A 6,974-nucleotide genomic window follows, 5' to 3' on the forward strand; every position below is an offset into this window, starting at 1 on the left:
AAATTACAAATTTAAAAGTTGTTTATATTTTTAATAATATGTTATCGCTTTGGAAAGTTTGACGTTAATTGGAAAAGTTGTTTATAGTAAATCAGTTGAATGAATATTCCTGATTCAATCAAAAAGTTGTAGATCAATTTTAGTTGAGTATTCTATTTCTTGGTGATAAAGATATTTTTCTAGAAAAATTTAATTGAAAGGGAATAGAGGGATAGGCTAATTTGATTTTCTGTTAAGAAGTAGCAATTCATTTTAGTTGAAAGTGCTAGTTCATTTCAATTGAAAGTGAGATTTCCCGCCTATTACTATCCCTGAAAAACCGCTGGCCCAGAAAGGGAATTAGCGGAATAGGAAAAAACAGGCCCAAACTAAAAAAACGTGGAAAGGGAATAGAGCCTAGGTAGCTACTGGGCCGAGGCTTGGCCCTACTCATGAAAACAGGAATGCTCAAGGCGCGAAAGGGAATTGGAGGTGGCAGCCTGATCGCTAAACTTGTCGTTTGCTGTCAGAATACTCTGGTCGGAAATCGACCGCGCCTCCTAGGACGCGCGCGCGCGTGTTAGCCACGCCCAACACTACCACCACCCTATCTATCTTAGGATTTTACACTCAGTCCCGCGATCGATCGCCAAGGAGTCGTTTCGTTGAAACACATTCCAAGCCGGGCTTGCATAATCCCAAGGCAAGTGTTAAGCCGCCCAAAGCACAAAATTTGCCTAAACTCTAGACTGAGCCTGACCCAAGGTAAAAAGCCCGAAAGCCCGACAATGAACACCTGCATCACATTTTACGGACAAAATCCTTCTCTTTGCATATGCACACGTATATACTGAAATAGCAGTCTACCAACTACAATAGATATTTCTTGTGTATTAAAAAAACAAGTCCGGTGCGTAGCTATCAACATTTATATTGTATTTATAAGATTGTTTGTTTTACGGGGTATTTATAAGATTGTTGACATACGTCACACACAAGTCTACCTTATATTAGATATTCCACATCAGATTTGTGAACACACACAACATTGATGTTCAGATCCATCCACACGCAGCACGCTAGCACTCATTCATCACGCTATCATGAGATACAAGAGAGAGAAAAGACACGAGACAACAAGGCCACCACGGCACCACATGAGGATGCGCTGTCGCTGCAGCGAGGAGGCCAAGGCGTCGAGGGTGGTGGTCGGCAGCAGGAACAGAGGGCAGCCTCGAGGCAGATGCGCACGGGAAGGCCGCAAGATCGACGACGGCTACCATGATATAGCCACGCGGGAAACATTGTGCGCTGACGCCGTGAGGTGATCGATGGGGAGTAGAGGAGAAACGAGAGCAGCGAGGGGAAGGAACACTGACGGCTTCTTTGGGTCACAGGATTTGTAAAACAAAGGAATAGAAAAAATAGAGGATTTGATTGCCATGCCATAGCCAATCCTATGAAATTTTCCAGAGATCGGACCTCATGTGTAAATTCCTCTGGAATCAGTACCTTGGAGTCCCAATCCTAAGGAATTTTAATGACCCAATCCTGTGATCCAAATGCGTTTCATAGGAAACAATCCCGAGGATTGATCATCCTATGAAAATCCTCCAATCCAAAGAAGGCCTGAGCATGCTAGAAAAAAGAGAGAGGAAAAACCAGCTCAGGTGAGCTTGCCCGACTTGGCCGACCCATTTACACTTGCTTCTGGCGTGGCCTCGCACGACCCGCCCGAGGGCGGTTTTAGGAGGTCTCGAGCACTAGAAAAACGCCTACGAGTCTCTCTCTATTGAACCTACACATACCAGTAAACGCCATGTGAACACGCTCCCTCGGTGGGATGACAGGGCCATGGCTGCCAACATTAGTGCTATCCGTAGAGACGCCCAACAAAACTATCTTGGATACTCGGCACTGGTTTTTGCTGGGGTAACCGACCCGACTATGGTTGAAGCTTTAGCATGCTGAGAGCATCTCTAGCCGTTGGCCCCTCAGGAGGGGCTAAAAATCGCCCCCCGGGACGCACCGGCGCTAACCCGCGCGCTGGGGGCGTAATGCCCCTCAGTCGCGGCGCCCACGTTCTTTTAAAAAAGTTGAATACGGCGCAAACACGACTTAAATTTAACGCAAACATCGGCGAGTTCGTTCAAATTTAAACATATTTTACAAAAAAAACTACTAGGGGTTGCCCCTCGCCGTCTCCATCGCCGCTCCTCGACGTCTACCTCGCCGCTGCCCGCCGCCCGCCGCCCGCCCTTGCAGTTCTACATGCCGAGCAGGCTGTAGAACCGCGTGTAGCCGCCTCCGCCGCCGTCGTCCCTGCTGCATCCTTCCCCTGGTTGGCGCGGCGGGTTGGACGGTCCGGGGCCGTCCTCGTCGTCGTCGCTGTCGAGGATCAGGACGCCGTGCTCGTCCTCACGCCCACGCTTGCGGGCCTCTATCTCCTCCAGGGCCCGGTGCTGCCGGACCATCTCGTCACGGAGGTAGTCGTCCCGTGCCCACTGCAGGGCGTCCTCGTCAGAGAAGCCGCGCTGGGCTATCTCCTCGTACTGCGCGGGGAGGCCGGCCTCTGGATTGGGCTCGACGAGGACGAAGCGGCCGGAGGGGGGGGGGGTGGAGTCACCGATGCGGACGCCAGAGTTGCGGGTGCGCGCGCTGACAGGCGTGTCCTGGGGCTCCGGCTTGACGGGACGGAGGCAGGGAGAGCCCGACAAGCGGCCGGACAAGGAGGACGGGGGAGCGGGGTACTCGAGGCGCGGCGTGTTGCCGCCCTCGATGTACTCGAGGATGGCCTCCAACGTACGGCCGGGCACGCCCCACCACCGGCGCCGGCCCTCGGAGTTGAGCCTGTCGGAGGGCACGATGTCGTTCGTCGCCTCGAGCTGCTCGGCGTGGTGGCGGCGGAAGTAGGGCTCCCAAAGCGGGCTGTCGGGGGTGTACCGTGCGCCTTCCCTCGCCGCCCACGGCAGGGGCGCGCGGATACGTGCGATCTCCGCACGCCGCACCGCCCCGGTGGGTGGTGGTGGCACCGGCACGCCGCCGGCGCTGATCCTCCACGCCCCGGGCACCCGCATGTCTGGCAGGGCCGGATACTCGGCCTCGAAAAGGAGGCGATCCTCGTCCTCGTGAAGATGGCGACGCCCGAAGCCATTCGCCGTCGCGCCATCGCCTGGGAAGCGCTCGGCCATTCTTCTGAACTGGAGACGGCAAGAGGAGGAAGGGGAAGAAACGGGCGCGTCGGCGGTGGAGTATCTGTGCGTGTCTCCGGCGCGCTGGTGGTCGGCTTATATAGTCGGAGGCGCCGTGTGGTAGGCTTGGCCGGCGCGTTACGCGTGGCGGGAGGCGTGGCGAGCGAGGGGACGCGCATCGCCCGGCCTTCACTGCGCCGTCCGTGAGGCATCAATGGAGGCTGACCGGCGTGGCAGCGCGCGCAGCTTTGGCATTGATTCGCCGTGGGAAACGAGGCGATGAGGACGACGAAACGGCGAGAAGAGAGTCGAGTCGCTGGCAAGGGGGGGCCGCGGCTCTTCGCGCCAAAAAAGATTCGCCCGGCACCCCCGAGCGCCCCCAGCGCGCCGGGTTCGGGTTGGGTCCGCCGGCGCCAATTTCGGCCCGAGCCGGCGAAAACTGGGCCCTTGAGGGCGCGGGCAGATTTTTTGGCGCCGGCGGCCGAAAAATCGCCTGGGGGGCCTTGTTGGGGGGCGCTGCTGGAGATGCTCTGAGAGGCCATGGCCCTATCATCTGACATGTTACAAACAAGCATCATTGTTGCATCATACTGTAAAGTTGTTGTGTCAAACATAAAGGACGGGATTGACGGGAAACATGGTCATATCATCCGGGAGATCAAGATTATGGCATTGGAGTTCCAAGAACTAGATGATACCTCGCGCGTTGCTGCGGGACTTCTAAATTCTACCTTTTGCAAACAACTTGAAAGAAACACATTACAATACTTGAAACGGAAAGAAACAAAGTTGATATTTCCTTTTGAAATGTTGAATGATACATAGATACATGGTATGGACTTGGACTCGACACTAACATGGCATAGTCTTGTATTTCTGTCCTTGGTAGTCAGGTTGGCTTCTAAGAGTAAATTCATAAAGGGTAATGTTATCTTAGACTAAGTTGAAGAAAAAGGCACTAAATTCACTTGTAACTAAATGTAAAATCTTTGTATAGTTAACTCTGCTAAATTAAATAATAAATATGACCATATGAAATTGGAGATTGTTTCTCGCTAATTCAGATCACACAAAAAAAACAGTAGAATTCCCACACGCAAATATTGCATTACTATGTTCAAGAACAAACTATAATGGTAACACATATTATGGGGGTATGTAAAACAAATTGGAGCACTGCTATTTGATATTTAGCTCACTTTTTTCGCAACAATAAATTAATATACATAGTTCCTGCAAAATCTGGTGTACGCTTACATAGACATGTGGTTCAAGTTCAACTCGACAAAGCAGAAAAAATCAAAACAAACTACAGATGCAAGGGGGGATATTGGTTGGCATACCGTATGTTTATCAATACATCTTGTGGCACAGCTGCATGCGTATAGTAGGTGAAAGGACAGAGCCAGGGTGACGCAGTTACACTCCCAACATAGACATTGACGACTCGATGGTTGGCAGAGATGCAACATTGATCTTCAGTGGTGGCAGACAATTAGATCATCCGTACTAACAGAGCCATGGATAAAAATGAGAAAATTAGAGAAAAACCTGATTATAGATCAGATGCAATCTATCAAATAGAACAACAAAAACTGATGGAGAGAAAACTTATAGTTCCACAAAGAACCACGGAGGCACACCACGTATTTGCTCCTCCAACTACTCACAAACCTCAAACAGAGCGCAAGTAATGGATATGTTCGTCTTCCTCACAGATCCAAAAAATCAAAAGTCACTCAAAACTTTGTAGCCGATCATCTGCGCCACGTGCTTCAGCGGCCGGCTCAGCTGGTCCTCTACCGTGCACCTTGTGGGTAATCACATTGTTGGCCCCGTGGTGCCCACCCCCGACCTGTTTGAGGTTGCTGGACGATGGCCGACGTCGCGGTGCTCGAACTCAACGACCAGCAGGTCACGCGGCTGGAAGAGGTCGGGTGGTTTGTGCGGTGAAGGAGGGGAGATGTCCAGCCCTCGCGCCGCGCGGCCCTACACGATGAGGATGTCGCTGGTGGTGTGGCCGTCGGCGACCGCGTGGTTGGCCGTGAACCTGACGGGGAGCGAGCCGCATGCGAAGCAGGTGAGCTCTACCTCCTGCACATCGCCCTCCAGGTCCGGATGCAGCTGCAGCATGATCAGAAACGGAAAGAAACTCATCTAGATTTAATAGATTGGGGAGGGGGATTCAGAACGGAGCAGGGGCACTGCCCACCAGGCTCCCAGCTATCGTGGAGGTGACAGGGACAACACAACTGAGGAGGGGTATGGCTCGGTGGTGGGGATTCAGGGGCACTGCCTCACAGCTACGGTGGAGACGGCGAGGACAACGCACGTGCATAGCTTTAAGGGCAGAGAAGGTGCTGTGATTGTGCAGTTTGGAGAGACGAAGAGGAAAGGAATTCATCAATGCGATGCGTGAGAGAGGAGAAACCCACAGATAGTGGAGGAGACCTAGAGGGATAGGAATAATGGAGGAGATGAATAGACGGTGGTGCTTCCGTCGAGGGAAGGTAATGAGATTTTCTTTGGGTCATTTCTCAGAACAAAAAGGAAAATTAAATTGGAAAAGGTATGATGATGAAGCTTGGCTGCATGATGTGGACCAATCAGAAGCTTGCTGATGTGTATAGCTTGCATGTGTAGAGAAATAGGTTAGTGGGGATCATCTATTTAGTTATTATAGATTATAGATTATAGATACTCTTTCGTTTTCAAAGGAAGAGCCTCGAATCTAAAGGCACATAGCCTCGCTAAACATGCGCTTAGTTTATCTACATGCCGTCATTTATGTCTATTGCAACCTCCTATCAATTGTATTCCTCTAAACATTATGGAGCAATAAAAATCAAGCGTGTGTTAGCCTAAAAAAGCCAGAAAAACGCCTGCGATTTCTCTCTCTAAAAGAATAAAACCGACTACGACCCAAATGACAAATCAAAATGCTAGGAAACGAAGCCAACACCGGGGTGCACCCGGCGAGCAGGCCGCCAATGCTAGCCGCCGGGAGCTGTGCCTCAGGCGTGTTCTGGAGGGCGGAGCCAAGATGGCCACCACGCGAGAGTGGTGGCAATAACGAAGATGTAGTAGGTCAGGTTGCTGCTGTTTGTTGCATCGTGGCGGCTGCTCCCGCCGTGCATTGCTGGTGGCAACCATGAGAGCATGTGCGCACACAGCCTGGTCGTGAGGCGCTGGTTGTTCATTGTCTTCATGTATTCCATGATTGCATCTCGTCGGTGCATGTCAACGATGGTGCGTAGAGCCGGTGGGCGCTTGGGTCCTTCGTTCACATAACCAGTCTTTTAACGTGATGAACCATATCTAGGTAAAAAAAATAGGTGTTTTTGCTTTCAGCTTGTCATTCACTTCTCCATAGCTCTTGCCTGTGATGAGGCCTCTTAATGTTAATGATTACAATTTCCCATGATTCTTTTTTTGTGGGAAACTGCTCACACGATTAATTATTGTGCAAAGTGATATATTGTATCTTGTACGTTATTTGCTCCATCTAGTTTCTTTCAGGCGATTTTCACTAACTAATGTTGTTTCCATGATCATGTTTTTCTGTAAATCATGCTTGGTCGATAGTGTGGATCGTCGAGACTACTCTCTCCTGTGTCACAAGCCTTTGCATGCCCTGTCGTGGTAGACTGCAACGTTGACACGCACATTTTTCATTCTCTTAACACATCGGTATCCTACGTCAGTGGTAATGGCTGCAGGACAAACATAAACAAGTTTGACATAGAACAAACAAAGAACTTCAATTAATTCGGAATGCTGGAAGAACTTCAATTCAAGGAGGAC

Source organism: Triticum dicoccoides, chromosome 3B, assembly GCF_002162155.2.
Source record: "Triticum dicoccoides isolate Atlit2015 ecotype Zavitan chromosome 3B, WEW_v2.0, whole genome shotgun sequence".
Taxonomy (NCBI): Eukaryota; Viridiplantae; Streptophyta; class Magnoliopsida; order Poales; family Poaceae; genus Triticum; species Triticum dicoccoides.